At 45.2% G+C, this 14,695-nt stretch overlaps 1 protein-coding gene across 9 annotated transcripts in view; it reads left to right on the plus strand.

The window, feature by feature from the left end:
* Lpp (LIM domain containing preferred translocation partner in lipoma) overlaps positions 1–14,695 on the plus strand; it is a 597,622-nt gene that overhangs the window by 89,069 nt on the left and 493,858 nt on the right. The window contains exon 1 of one of the 9 annotated variants that reach the window (XM_076942743.1): positions 10,126–10,272. The exons of the other annotated variants lie outside the window; for them this stretch is intronic. The gene's annotated coding sequence lies outside the window, so the exon portion shown is untranslated. Of the gene's footprint in view, positions 1–10,125; positions 10,273–14,695 lie in introns of those variants that run through there. 9 annotated transcript variants of the gene reach the window in all.

Consider the following 14,695-nt stretch of genomic DNA (forward strand, 5'->3'; position numbering starts at 1 on the left):
TGGTAAAACCCCTGTGAGCTTTGGATGTATAACCATGATTAAGCTTCCCTTTACAGATTCCTATTGGAGTGGGCTGGGCTGGGGCCCTGGGGCTTAGCTTTCTTTTGCCTGCCTGCCTAGGGAGGAGAACACCTGCTTTTTGTTTTCCGTGTGGTGGACCTTCTGTTTTGAAACCAGCAACCACTCAATCTTACGATGTTATTTACTGAGAGTTTATTTCTTGAGAACTTTTGCGGGTGTCCAAGGCTGTGGAGAGGATGTTACAGGAACAGCCTGAGTGGATGTCGAATTGAGTGGGCCTTCAAGAAAGAGAGCGATTCACCTGGACCGTATCAGTGAGAGCCACCTAAAGACAGAGCAGTGGCCTTTGTCACCTCCCCTCCTCTCTACTTACTTCCTCACCAGATTCACAACCCTGGAAGGATGCAATTTCCTGTCATAAGAAATTGTCATTCCCCACAGTTGTACTCTAGAGCACTCCCCTTTGCCCCTTGCACCAACTTGAATTTAGTAGTGCACACAAAAGATCCGCTTCAATTGTCTTGCTTTCTGGGGCACATACAGTGACAGTCTGCCTTGCTGCTATGGAAATACCCAAAGTCCGTCGCCTGGCACTGTGTGTTCTCTCCAGAATTAAGGTCATTCTTTACTGCCCCTGGATGCCAGCCAGCTGAGCTGTACCCTGGCCTTGGATCTGTCCCATCCCGACTTGTGACTTGTTCCGGTACCTCCTGGTGGTGGAGCACTCACTGTCCTGAGGCCACCTGTCACTCTCCCAGCTAGAAATAAAATTCCCTTCACTAGAGCGACACACTGCTCTGAGTGGGAACATTTAGGACTCATCACATTGTACCTCGAGCGTCTGCCACTGGCCGCTTCTGGAGGGTGGGGTAGCTTCTGCTTACTTCTGGCACCTTCTGCTGTGCCACGAATATGGGGATCATTCCAGTGTGGTTTTCATGAGTAACTGTGTTACTTTTAGTTCATCTCAGCAGTTGTACAGAGTTAGCCTCCTGAGCTCTTGGAAGCTCTGGCGAGCATGTGCAAAAGGTCTACTGTGAGGAAGCAAAATCCAGTGACCTAGTTACAGCCTGTTCCCTGCACTCGTGCTCTGAGGCGGCTCCAGCCTCAGCTTGAAGAGAGATGCTGTCTCTTCAAGGTGCTAGTTGTTGGCAAATCTTCCTATGGGGCCACTGCCTTCTTCTTTTCTTTTAAGTATGATAACAAGGAATTATCATGTAGAAAATTCAGTAATCGCTGGCTAGAAATCAAAAAGAAAAAAAAAACTCACAGTGTTCACTTATAGCTATGGCTATGAAACCTGCCCTGGTTTAATCTGTGTGACATTGCGGGGGTATTCTGTGCTGATGTGTGTCAGTAATAACTGATAGAGAAGGCCACTGTGTCCTATAGGTAGACTGTTTTCATTCCCAAGCACTGAGGCTGAGCCACAACACACACTGTCACCATTGCTCCAGTGCCAAAGTGGACTTCATGGTGGTGTAGTGATTGAATACTTAGTATTTCAAAAGGCTTAATTGTCTTTTTTGTGCCTGATCAGGGTGTGGCTGACAGTGGGTAGTAGGATGGCCTGCGCTACCCTCTCTTTCTGGATGGAATCTTATGAGATTCCAAGGGCTTTTGTTCCCTTGAGGGAAGGTACTGGAAAACTACAGCTGTCCCCACATCATCCTCATTTATAGTAATGGATCTCAGCCAAACCAGGCTACAAATGGCAGGGGAGATTTCAAAGAGCATTGCCTGGTGGGGCTGTGGCTCAGTGGCAGAGCCTCTTTAGACCTTGGAATCGATCCCAAGCACCAGAAAAGAAGAAAGCAGAGAGAACACCGCCTTCCAGCGTGCTGTGTTTAGTCTGGAGGTGTCCGGGATGGACACCTTTGAGCAGAGATGCTCAGCCGTTCCCAAAGGGCTAATGTGGGCCTTTTCCTCTGTATTCTTTTGTTTTTTTTCTACTTTCACTTTATTTTGTTCTCTTTTATTCTTAGACAGTTTTATCACTTAAATGATTTCCAAGCAGTGTAGTGAATTTGATGCCGGGCAGGAAAATACAAAATAGAAAATAAAATTTACCCCAAGTATGCTTTAATGATCATTGTTAAATTTTTGGAAAAAAGAAGTTTATTTTTAGTCCCTCACCCATTCCTTCCTACTCCGTCTGTCCCCTAGCATGTATAAATGTGCACATGTACACATGTACTTGTGCTCACACATATGACCGTGTTTACAGTTTGCATAAAGAACCACAGCTTTTGATGCCGTGGACTTTTTCACTAATGGTATGTCTTGCACATTATTTTTCTTTAAAAACAACAGAAAATTATATGTATGAATGTTTTGCCTTCATGTATGCATTTACCACTTGGAGCCTGCAGAAGCCAGAAGAGGGCATTAGATCCCCTGAAATTGCAGTTATAGATAGTTGTGAGCTGCCAGGTGGGTGCTGGGAATCAAACTCGGGTTCTCTGGAAGAACAGCCAGTGCTTTTAACTACTGACTCATACTGCATCCAGCCTCTAGAAACCCTTTAAAAACCTGAACAGCGGCTGCTATGTATTTGCATGTAACATGGCATGTTCAAATGTACACAGATTATGATGTGAAATTGTGGTCTTGGGGGGGGGCAAGGGAGAGGTATGGTTGGTGAGATGTTGCCAGCCATCCAAGGTCCTTCTTCTTGGCAGTATGGAGAGAGAGTACAGTCAAGCAGGGAATGAGAGAAGGGAGATTTGGAGATCTTTGTCTGCAGTGAGACAGGGTCACCACTGAAGAAATGATTCTAAGAATTAGTGATGACTCTGGCAGAAGGACTTAGGAGTACAAGTAATCAACCGTTGAGGAGGCTGGGATGTGGGTACCAGTCTCAGAGCTCCATGATGACAGGGGCAGCTTTAATGGACACTCAGTGGCCCATGTGTCATAGAAGATGTTATATATATATATATATATATATATATATATATATATATATATATATTTCATTATACTTCATTAATGTTCTTTTTGGGAATTCTTGCACATATATAATGCATTCTGGTGTTACTCTTACCCTCTGTTCTCCCACTCCTTCCCACTCCTGCCTTCGTGCTGCCCTTCCTCCTTCTCCGTAACAAGGCCCTCCCCCCTTAGACAAGGTCTTCTTGTCTTACCCAGGTTGGTCTTCAATTCCTGTTCTAAAGTGATCCTCCTGCCTCAGTCCTGTCATCACTCCTGTGACTTTACCTGTTAATATGCCTGACACTTGAAAACAATAGAGCTTCTCTTCCTCCCCATACGTGTGTGTGTGTATGTATGTGTATATATATGTATATGTGTATTATTTGTGTATGTATGTGTTTATAATCTGTCCATCCATCTGTCCATCTGTTTGTCTGCCTTATTTAATCTTTTTAATGGCTACTATTTTACCCCAGACTTAGAATATCGTTTTCTTAAGGTCTGGTAATATTTAAAATACTTTATAGCTTCAGGGTTAAACCAGCAGTTTAGTTGCAGTTGAATGTTATGTAGAGCTGCTACTGAAATGATTCCTCTTCATTTAGGAAACGTCAATTAGTATTAGAAGCTGGCAGGTATACACTGTGTGCGGAGACTGAAAAGTGTGCCATCTGTTTGTCCTGCCGTCTGTTTGTCCTGCTGTCTGTTTGTCCTGCCCTCCTGAGGCTCCTAAGCAAGGGAAGCATATACACTAAATGAAAATGTGGCCCATGTGCTAGCATGATGGCTCAATGGGGGGAAATCTGAGGATCAGGGTTGGATCCCTAGAATCCAGGTAAAGGTGGAAGGAGAGAACAAAGACTTCCTCTTGCTCACAGGAGGACACACAGTTCATAACGACACTTGTGAGAAATTATGAGAGTGGCTTTTGCTCTGCAGTGTGAAACAGCGGGAGTTGATGACAGTAGCCTCCACTCTGTTCTTCATGTCCTCAAACGTAGTATGTGCCCATGCATAAGATTAGAACTTAGAAACCAATGTGGAAGGAAAGGGCATTTATCTGTGACCCGCTCCATTTCATTTGTGGAAGTTAACTTGGCCCTATGACCCGAGGTAGTTTACTCTTAACTCATCCTCCTTATCCAACTTCTCAGGTCTACTTTATATGACATTGTTAAAGGATCCCAAATTAAAAAGACACATGTGCACACACACAGACATACATTCTCTCACTCACATTCTTAATACACACGCACTCACATACACATATATATACACATTCATATACACACATGTATTCACATATACACATGCACATACACTCAAACACACCAACACACTCAGATACACTATGCTCACACACTCACATACACATATGCTTCTGCACTCACATACACACGTCCCTCACACTTACATACACATTCTCACACACATACTCACACTAACATACATATACAATATGCACACACACTCAAATACACATGCTCACACACAGATACATACACTCATACACACTCACTCATACACATGCTCACATACTCAAACACACACACTCTCACACACATACATATGCTCACACACCCTTACACACTCTCTCACCCACACACTTTCTCACATGGATATACTCATACACACTCTCACATATACTCATACTCACACATATACACATGTCCAAACACACTTACACACATACACTTATACACATATATGCACACACATATACTTATATACAAAGATGCTCACACATTCAGACATACATATACTCACACACTCACACTTAGACATGCATACATTCACATATATAAACACACATGCTCACACCCGTACACACACACACTCAAACACAGACTCACAAACATATCTGCTCACCCACACACACATACTCATAGTCTCACGCATGGATGCTCACACACTCAGACATACATATACTCACACATATACACTCATGAACACTCACACACACACTTACATGCATACAGTCACATACACACTCATATACGCACATACATTCTCACACAGTCATACACTCACACTCACATATTCTCACACTCACATACATTCACATGGTCTACACAAGCAGGGAAAATCATTCTAGGTGAGATTCAGCAGCATTTTGCAGATAAGATAAGCTCTAGAACTTATATCAAAGGCGACATTAAAAACAGAAGTGACAGCTGGCCTCAGTTCCAGAATCACTAAGTCCCTCCAGCACTCCCCATTCTCCAGTGACACCTCCTTACTAGGTCATAGAAGCAGTGGCAGAGGGAGTTCTCGGAGTGCAGGCTATTTCTCTGTGTCCTTTAGCTGAGCTATTTTTGTGCCTATTCAGTACATGTACAATGCAGCCTCTCGGAGTGTTCTGGCCAGACTGAGCGTGCATTCACTCCTGGCTGAAGCCTTGCTGTTCCCCCATGGCAGATTCCATGGAATCCTTGGCCCGGAAACCAGATGGGAACAAACTATTCAAAAAAAAAAAAAAAATCCAATTTCAGAGTCTGAGTGTACACAGAAAAAAAATAGCACATGTGCTGTTGGACTAAGTGCATGAGTGTTTTCTGTGTGTGCGAGGTGAAGGGGTGGTCCTGGGGTCTGTTTACCATTTAGGCTGCAGCCCATAAACCCTGAATCGGTAATTTTCCTTAAACCTATCCTGTTCTGCTTCTAGCACTTTAGCTTTCTGATGCTCACGGGACAGAACCACCTCTACTCTTGCCTCCTGATGAACTAAGGACGTCTACAGAGGGGTCATAAGAGCTGGTTTCTGTAGTAGGCTTCTCCAGAGCCAACACACATCTCACCTGCGGATGCCACCGCAACACCTGGATCCGTTTTTCTAGTTGTGAAACGGAAATCAAATGTTAAGAAGGTGATGTGTATACAGGCCTTACATGGCTCACAATCTACAGCATAGAAACTGCTCTGTTACCTTATTAAATACTTTCCTAATCTGTGGCTGATAGCGCTTTTTCTTGTGCCAGGCTCTGGCCACTCTCATTCTCCTGCCTCTGCAGCTGTGGCCCTAGTCTCTGAACTTCTTTGCTTTTCAGGGTTTCTGCCTGCTAGATTTTTACCTAGTCATTAGCCATGCTTTAATGAATCTTCATGCATTTAATCTTCTTTTATATATTTGTTCATTCCTTTAGCAGACTTCTCTGTGCGAGGGGTGTCTGCCATGTGCCTGCATTTCATAGTTCTCTAAGTTAGTTGAAGTCTGCGTGTAGTGTCTGTGCGGGTCACTGTGGACACTACTACAGAGTTTCGGATGGGCTTGTTCACTCTCTCCTCCTAGGATATACAGAGCATAGACGCTTAAGGTGCATGTTTACTATCCTTCACTTAAAAAGAAGTAGCTAGTGCAGACCTGTAATCCCAGCTCTTGGAAGGCAGAGGATGGCAACTTCAGACCTGCTTGGGCTACAGAGTAAGTTCAAGGTCATCCTGAACAATTTGATGAGAACCTGTCTCAAAATAAAAAGTGTGAAGAGGGAATGGACCTCAGTGGTAAGGTCCTGGGGAATGGGCCTCAGTGGTTGGGTCCTGGGGAATGGGCCTCAGTGGTTGGGTCCTGGGGAATGGGCCTTAGTGGTAGGGTCCTGGGGAATGGGCCTCAGTGGTTGGGTCCTGGGGAATGGGCCTCAGTGGTTGGGTCCTGGGGAATGGGCCTCAGTGGTTGGGTCCTGGGGAATGGGCCTCAGTGGTTGGGTCCTGGGGAATGGGCCTCAGTGGTTGGGTCCTGGGGAATGGGCCTCAGTGGTTCGGTCCTGGGGAATGGGCCTCAGTGGTTCGGTCCTGGGGAATGGGCCTCAGTGGTAGGGTCCTGGGGAATGGGCCTCAGTGGTTGGGTCCTTGGACAAGTAGTGAATGAATACAAGGAGCTAACCTTTCTAGGTGTTGATTACCTCTGAAGAAGGCATGATGATAGGAGACAGCATTGGTTTATGAGAAAGACAAGAAGAGAGGAGTAAGGAGCTTTGGAGCAAGGATGAGAGAAGCTGTGGAATTTGAGAAATGGAACGAGGCTAGGATATCCTCTGGACCATAAAGCAGTTGCCTCAAGAAACCTTTTTTCTTTAGTGGCATAAAATGGGACCTGAAGTGGGTCTGAGGTGGAGCAGGGAGGTGGAGCTTGTGGAGAGAAAGTGAAAATGGTTTTCTAGAAACTTCCTTTGGCAAGAGTTCTACACAGATACTTCAGTGGTGAAGGTTGGCAAGGCAGAGCTGAGGCAGCAGATCTCTTGTTCCTGTGTCCTGATCACTTTTCCAGGACTGCCTGCCTTCTTCCTTCCCTCCTACTCCACTACACACACACACACACACACACACACACACACACACACACACACACACACACACGATAAGCAGGTGATGTAAATCTGCAATTACCACTGGGTTAAAAAAGGTTGTGTTAGATGCAAATGCGTGTTCGGCTCATCTGTTTTCTGTTGGCTGCAATCCCCTCTGCCCTTTAGTGCACCAGTCCAACTGCAGGCAGTAGAGGAACACTGCCTGGTGCAGCTGGTTCTGGGAAGAGAGCAGGAGAGTTCTGATGAGCTGACTTTAGAGATTTGACAGGAGTTAGGTTCGTAGCCTTTCAGTGGGCATTGTTCTTCAGCTTTTTGTGTTTCTTACATTTACTGCTTAAGATTTGTCCAGCAACAGGTAAAAAGGAAGTTCACCTGTGGGCATGTGGTTGCAGGCCTTGAGGGAACTTTTGGGAATGCCTATAGTGAGGACCTCATGCTGTGTGTGCCCTCTGGAGACTGGCTTTTGAGGAAGAAGCTTGGGAGTGGTCAGGGGGAAGGCATGCTCTCTACAGCTGAGCATCCCTTGAGGCATGCTGCAGAGTCTTCAGTGCTGTCTGTAGCAGATCCCCGGGTGCTGTAAAAGTGGGAGAGCTTTGCAGAGTGGCCCGGTACTTTGGTAAAGGAAAGAGAGATTTTAAGCCAAAGGCTATAGAAGAGGTATGAAGATTTGTAGAGGAATTTGGGATTGGCAGGCTGGAATGCTCATGGAGGCGAGGCATTTGCCTCCAATCAACCAATTTTTCCAGGCCTTTCTACAATATTGGGGACTTTTCTTCTAGAAGTTGTGGGGCGCTGTTGCAAGATTACTTTGGTGTGTGTGTGTGTGTGTGTGTGTGTGTGGTGTGGTGTTATGTTTTGCTTTTACTTTTTTTTTTTTTTTTTTATTTCAGTCTTTTTAGGAACTGTTAGGCAACTGTACCTCTGGGCAGCATGCCTGCCTGACTTTATAGGCCTTTCCTCCGTGTTCTTGCCTGGCTAAGCTTCTTCTCATGCTCCTATAATGAAGTGTGGCAGCAAGGCCCTGGCGCTGCAGTGACCTCAGAGCTGACCCCGCCCAAGCCCAAGCAGTTGTCCTCCCCTCCCTTTTTCTCCCTCCTCCTTTCTCTGTGTCACCAGCCACCCCCAGCAGCTGCAGCCACAGCCCTTCACTCCCTTAAATAAATAAACCAGTCGCTCGAAAGGGTTCCAAGCACATTAGTCACATATCCCAGAAGTTTAATACAGAACTATTTTGACAGCGAGCACAAGAAGGTGCTTTCTAGCTGAACGCACAGAACTTGCTTTTTCCAACTGGGCTTCCTGCCTCACAGACAGATGATCCGTTTTGTAGATGGAATGGCTGTGCAGCGCCTGCCTGGGATGCGGTGCTTGCTTTCCTCGGATGTGTAACAGACTGCTCACTACCAAATGTGACTGAGACCAGAGACGAAGCCAGGGTGGGGATAAAAGGGCTATTTCTCTTCCTTGTTTATTAAAGTCTCGAAAGACCTGGAACCATGACTCCCCCATCACAGCCCTCCCCAGTGGCAGAACACCCGAATCTCACAGGGCAAGCAGCAGGCACCTGTCCTTGGAACCCTTTTTTCCTCTTCTGTTTGTGTCTTCTGGGCAAGGGGGCGGAAGGCTGCAGGAGGGAGAATATCAAGTTTTTATTGTGAGCATAACTCTCTCACTAATGGCTTCCATGAGTCACTGGGACATCTCTGTTTATTTATTTATCTGGCTCCCTTGTCCCTTTTTAAAACCCAGGCTTCTGAATGCTCTGAAAGTCAGGACAGCTCCAGTGGTCGCAGTACGGGTGGCTCTCCATGCATCCCAGCTGAGTAGTGCTTCCAGAAATAGTTTCTGACTCACGTATTTAGCACTTTCTATTGCTGTCACTGGGCAGGTTAAAGGGTGCTGGCTGACCTTTGGTCACATTAGTTTAGAGATGATATTGTCCACTCTGGCATATAGAGAGAGGGATGAAGAACCCCTGCACACTGTTGTTACTCATGAGAGATTTCCCCCTGGTATTCCACAAAGCATCTGAGGAGTCAGCATGTCTCCTCACACAGCTCTGCCCCTTCCTTTAGCGTCCGGCCAAAGCAGAAGGGCTTTTCCTAAACAACACTGCATATTCTGAAGGTTTCCACTGGTCGTGATGAGGATGATGAGTTCTTCAGCTCCAGCGTTCTCTGTGTTTCTCTCACTGGGATCTGGTTTTAAAAACTCTTAACAGAAATCTTGTTGGTTTCTACCCTGGGCCAAGTCAGCTGTCCACATTGGTGTGTCTCCATGGAACCCACTGTAGAAACCACTGTGTGAAATGCTTCATGTGGAAACTTGGTGACTGTACCCTGTCTTCTGTCAGTCTTTTGCCTCTGTCCATCTCCCAAGCCTGAGAACGTGGTGTCTGCGCAGATGGACTCCACATGGACGTTGTATATGGAGTAGGCTTTGTTTGCCTACTCTAGACTGTTTGCCTCTCAGGAGGTTTGGTACATAGCATTCCTCAGGCCTTTAGCCTACGTCTGGACTCGCCTATCTTGCCAACTACTGGGCTGCTTGCCAATCCTTCATAGCTGTTCATAACACTACAGTGTCCTGACAGGGACATTCTCAGAAAACCTTTGCCCCAGTGTTGGGGACAAATGCTTCTGCCATGGAAGCACCTATGAGAAGAATAGTGCAGGTCTAAACTGTTTTTAGAAAAACTTCAGGCTGAATTTGTCAGGCAGTGGAAGGTGGACATGGGTTTTATCTCCTTAGTGACCAGCTGATGCTTCTCCAGCTGTGACCATGTGGCACTGTGCTTCAGCTCCAGCTGTGTCCATATGACAGTGTGCTCCAGCTGTGACCATGTGGCACTGTGCTCCAGCTGTAACCATGTGGGGCTGTGTTCCTGCTCCAGCTGTGTCCATGTGACACTGTGTTCCAGCTTCAGCCATGACCATGTGGCATTGTGCTCTAGCTCTGACCATGTGGCACTGTGCTCCAGCTCCAGCTGTGACCATGTGGCACTGTGCTCCAGGTATGTTCATGTGGCACTGTGTTCTAGCTCCAGCTATGTTCATGTGGCACTGTGTTCTAGCTCCAGCTGTGTTCATGTGGCACTGTTCTCCAGCTCCAGCTGTGACCATGTGGCACTGTGCTCCAGCTCCAGCTGTGACCATGTGGCACTGTGCTCCAGCTGTGTCCATGTGACACTGTGTTCTAGCTCCAGCTGTGTTCATGTGGCATTGTGCTCCAGATCCAGCTGTGACCATGTGGCACTGTGCTCCAGCTCCAGCTCTGACCATGTGGCACTGTGCTCCAGCTGTGTCCATGTGACACTGTGTTCTAGCTCCAGCTGTGTTCATGTGGCACTGTGTTCTAGCTCCAGCTGTGTTCATGTGGCACTGTGTTCTAGCTCCAGCTGTGTTCATGTGGCACTGTGCTCCAGCTCCAGCTGTGAGCATGTGGCACTGTGCTCCAGGTATGTTCATGTGGCACTGTGTTCTAGCTCCAGCTGTGACCATGTGACACTGTTCCAGCTCCAGCTGTGACCATGTGGCACTGTGCTCCAGCTGTGACCATGTGACACTGTGCTCTTCTGCCCTTTATGATCACACTTCATATTCTTGTACTGCAAAGACATTTCTGGAGAACTTTTCTAGCTACCGTCTCATTGAGTCTTATGGTGACTCTATGGCTGTGGAGACTGAACTCAACAAGATTATGTATGCTTGCCCAAGTTTATTTGTGGCAGAGAATTGTGGGAATTTGAACCTAGGCTTGCTGGTTCATGTCTTTGCACTGCAGCAATCATTGTCATTCAGCAGAAATTGTATAGCTATTGACAGGCTCAGGGTACTAAGTGCTTAGTTATATGTCAAGCACTGTTAGATACTTCATTAAAAGCCCATTTAATCTTTTCAACTACTCTATAAGATGGAAATGATATGTCCATTTTTGCAGAATAACTAATTATATGGCAGATAATTCCTTGTTCACTGTTCAACTTCACAGAACTGAGGGTTCTCACATTCTAATTAGAATCATCTCTGGGGGATTTTCCCGTACAGAATGTGACCCTTGCCTGTCCTCAGTCCTCACTAGAAAGATAAAGAATTGAATACCAAAACCAGGAAAGGTGTCTCGTGGGTGACCACATTCTGTATGAATCTTACATGGTGCTCAGGCTTTGAAGGGAGCTTTTCTCTCTTTCTCTTTGTTCCATTGGTTTCTTTTTCTTTTTTTTTTAAATAAGATTTTATACATTTCCCATTAATATTACTAAGCTTCCACCTTATTGAATTGTGTACTAGTGGACAAGGTATTTCTACTTCTAAAACCTGTTTCCCTTTTTTCACTAGAACAATTATTTTTCCTATTCAAACCATTCTGAGTTTTATATGATTTGGGGATGTGTAGATACCTAAAATGTTTTAAATGAAATAACAATTTCAGGGATATTTCAAATAACCTTTTTGCTTCTGAAATGAAGTTTCCAGAAATTGAAAGTTGATACTATTTGAAGAAGTATTTGTGTCATGCAGGAAGACAAATGCTCAACACAGGTTCTGATTGTCTACTTAGTTGTCCCGTGCTTTCTGTGGAATGAACTTTTTCCCCCTAGCATTTATGTTTACAACAACTCTCACTTCCAAACACACAAGCGTGGCTGTGCTCTTGCACAGACTCGTAAACAGATACATACAATTGTGAAGGTTTTATCACTCCAGTTGGCAGCCTGAACCTGGGAGAGTGGGACCTAAAAATGAAGCTGACTAAAATCTCATGTAATAGCCAACTTTATTCAGAGCATCGGACAGTTTATACACTGAGGGTATAAGAAAAGTCACCTGAGTTAAATGTACAATGAAAAGGACATGACAGAAATAGAGGCACATGAATGACAACAGCTGAAGGAAACTCATTCCTATCCCTTCACCTGGGTGGAACACGCTACACTGAGTTCACAAGACTTTTGTCTTCTTTTTGAGTTTTCTCACAAGGCCTCAGGAATCTCTCCCCACACAGCTTCATTCATGGCCTGTGTTTCCACAGTGGAGAACAGAAGCCTTTGCCATTTGCTAACCTTCCCACCTTCTCTTTCAAATATGGTTCTCATCCCTTTAGGTGAGCAGAAGAAAACAAATAAAAAAAAAAAACAAAAACAAAACAAAACAAAACAAACAAACAAAAAAACAAAACAAAAAAAAAACCCCAGGGTTTCTTTCCTTTCTAAGTTTAGGGTGTGAATCACTTCTCCCTGCCCTCTGCATTTCTGTGAATGTTTCCTAGATATACTCAGTGGGCTTCCAGTAAAGACAAACAGCTCAGAAGGCAGATTACATTCATAGCCACAGCCTGAGTTCTGTGACCCAGACATTGGAACTCAGTGCCTAATATGGTAATAAGAGGAGCAGGAGAGGGAGCTTTGGAGGATGCCAGACATGCAACGCATTGCTAAGAAATGTACGTGCACTACTGAAGAAACAGGGCCCTCCTTGATTTGCACGTTATGTAGAACATGAACTGTGAAGTTCTGAGAAAGAAGCCAGTGTTCCAGGCATCTGCCACAGGCAACAGTTTATTTTTCCTTTCCTCTTCAGACATGGAGTTGGTTTAATTCAGTTAGTGTTCAAGTCAGTGCTAGCATGGGATGAGAAGTAAGAAATCATTCTTACAGCCAGCAGACATAGGTTTTCTGCCCAGTTCGACTGCCATTCAACTGTGAAATACACTTTCTTCCTGGCATGCCTTTTTCAGTGGTAAAGTGGCAGGGTTGGATGCTGTGTTCTCCAAGACATCTACTGTATCTGTTTGCTTGAGTTCTAATCTTCCCTGAGATAATTTCATTTCCTGTGGAATTCCCCAAACAAAGCATTTTCTAATTCTTCCAGATACTCTCTGTGACTTGAACTAAAAAGACAAAATAAATACTGGTCTTGCACCCTCCATTGTGATTTCCTTAAGTACGTTTGGACATGCTATTACCTTTGCTTGGCAGGTCTTTTCTTGCTCCTAGGCACAGCATGCATTCCTTGCACCTGGGTCTACCTCCTTCCCCCATTCTTTTATCTCTGGACAAGCAGTGTGTGTAGGGAGGCATCTAGTGCATGTCTCAGGCTTACACTGCAGGTTTATACTAATTAAATGCAGCCTTTCCATGGCCTTGCCCAGCCATTGCTGTCATTGTCCATTCAGCCTGCTTTATGGGGGAAGTGGGGCCAGCAGCAGGCAGATCCCACTGTTTCCGTCCAGTCTACAAGATGGAACTGGGCATGAGATACTTTCCTAGATGGGAACTGGATGAGTCCTTGGGCTGTCACAGATGTTAAGGAAGATTGAGAATGGACTTGCAGAGCCCTGGCCCTCGAGTTGTGTGTGGTCATCTGCTTGTGAGACAATGAAAGGCTTTGAATGCTTTCTGTCTTCATGAGTTCTTCAATCTGTTGTCCCTAAGTGCTGTAAACTTGTCACAAGCATTTGTGACTTACTCTTTTGGTAGAAGGTTGTAGTCAGTGTTGACCTCCCCCCCTTCCCAAAGTGTATTTCTAACGAGATAAAGGAACTTTCTTCGTCAGAAGATAAAGAAAATTCTTGACAGATTTCTAGCCTGTGATTATTATATATCAATGGCAGCATGCAGCTTGTCTATCCTGAGTAACTGTAGAATGTTACTGCTCTGACAAAGCTATAGGGGCTTAGGAGCCACCATTTTCCTTGTTGAGGACTCTGCAGGAACTACATTTCCCTGTTACAGTTTAGGCTGGCTATAGAGCAGCCTCCTGGTTCTGGGAGGAAGGAAACAACCGAGATGAGGCTATATAAGCAGAGGGATGGGAGACAAGAGGTCTATGTTCTGGGGAAGCTGTATCAGAGCTCACTCTGAGTCATGCTTCATTCTTTAGAGCCTCATTTCTCTATTTGGCAAGTAGAAATGTGATTGGTCCTTGAAAGTCTCTTCTAACTCCGAAGCCTATAGATCAGTTTCTTGTTGTTTCATGTTGTCTCTTCTTGTTCAGCAATACCAAGTGGATTTATTTGCACCAAATTGCCAATATAATCTTTAACACCAAACATTGCTCAAACAAAGTTATGCCTTTGCATTGTGTGCTCACTGCAATATCAAGATCAGGTTCTTCAGTATAGCTTCTGACTCCCCTTCTTTATGTAGTTCCAACTGATGGTGCTAGTCTAGGGTGACACCATCTTTAAGTTGACCCGAATGTGAGCACTTTGTGCTGTAGGGTGTGAAAGAAGGAGGAGACTGAACACGGTGCATGGGTGGCTTCTGGGTCAGGGCCGGAACTGAAGAGTAAAGAGCAAGCACGATTTCTGGGATTCTCTAGAAGGCTCTACAAATAGCTCAGAGGGAGTCGTAGGGACACCGAGACCAGTGCATCTTCTGCTTCAGTAAAAGCATAAATTTTAATGGTTACAAATGCCTGGTGCTATTATGAGGA

The sequence above is a fragment of the Arvicanthis niloticus genome, chromosome 12, assembly GCF_011762505.2.
Source record: "Arvicanthis niloticus isolate mArvNil1 chromosome 12, mArvNil1.pat.X, whole genome shotgun sequence".
Classification (NCBI taxonomy): domain Eukaryota; kingdom Metazoa; phylum Chordata; class Mammalia; order Rodentia; family Muridae; genus Arvicanthis; species Arvicanthis niloticus.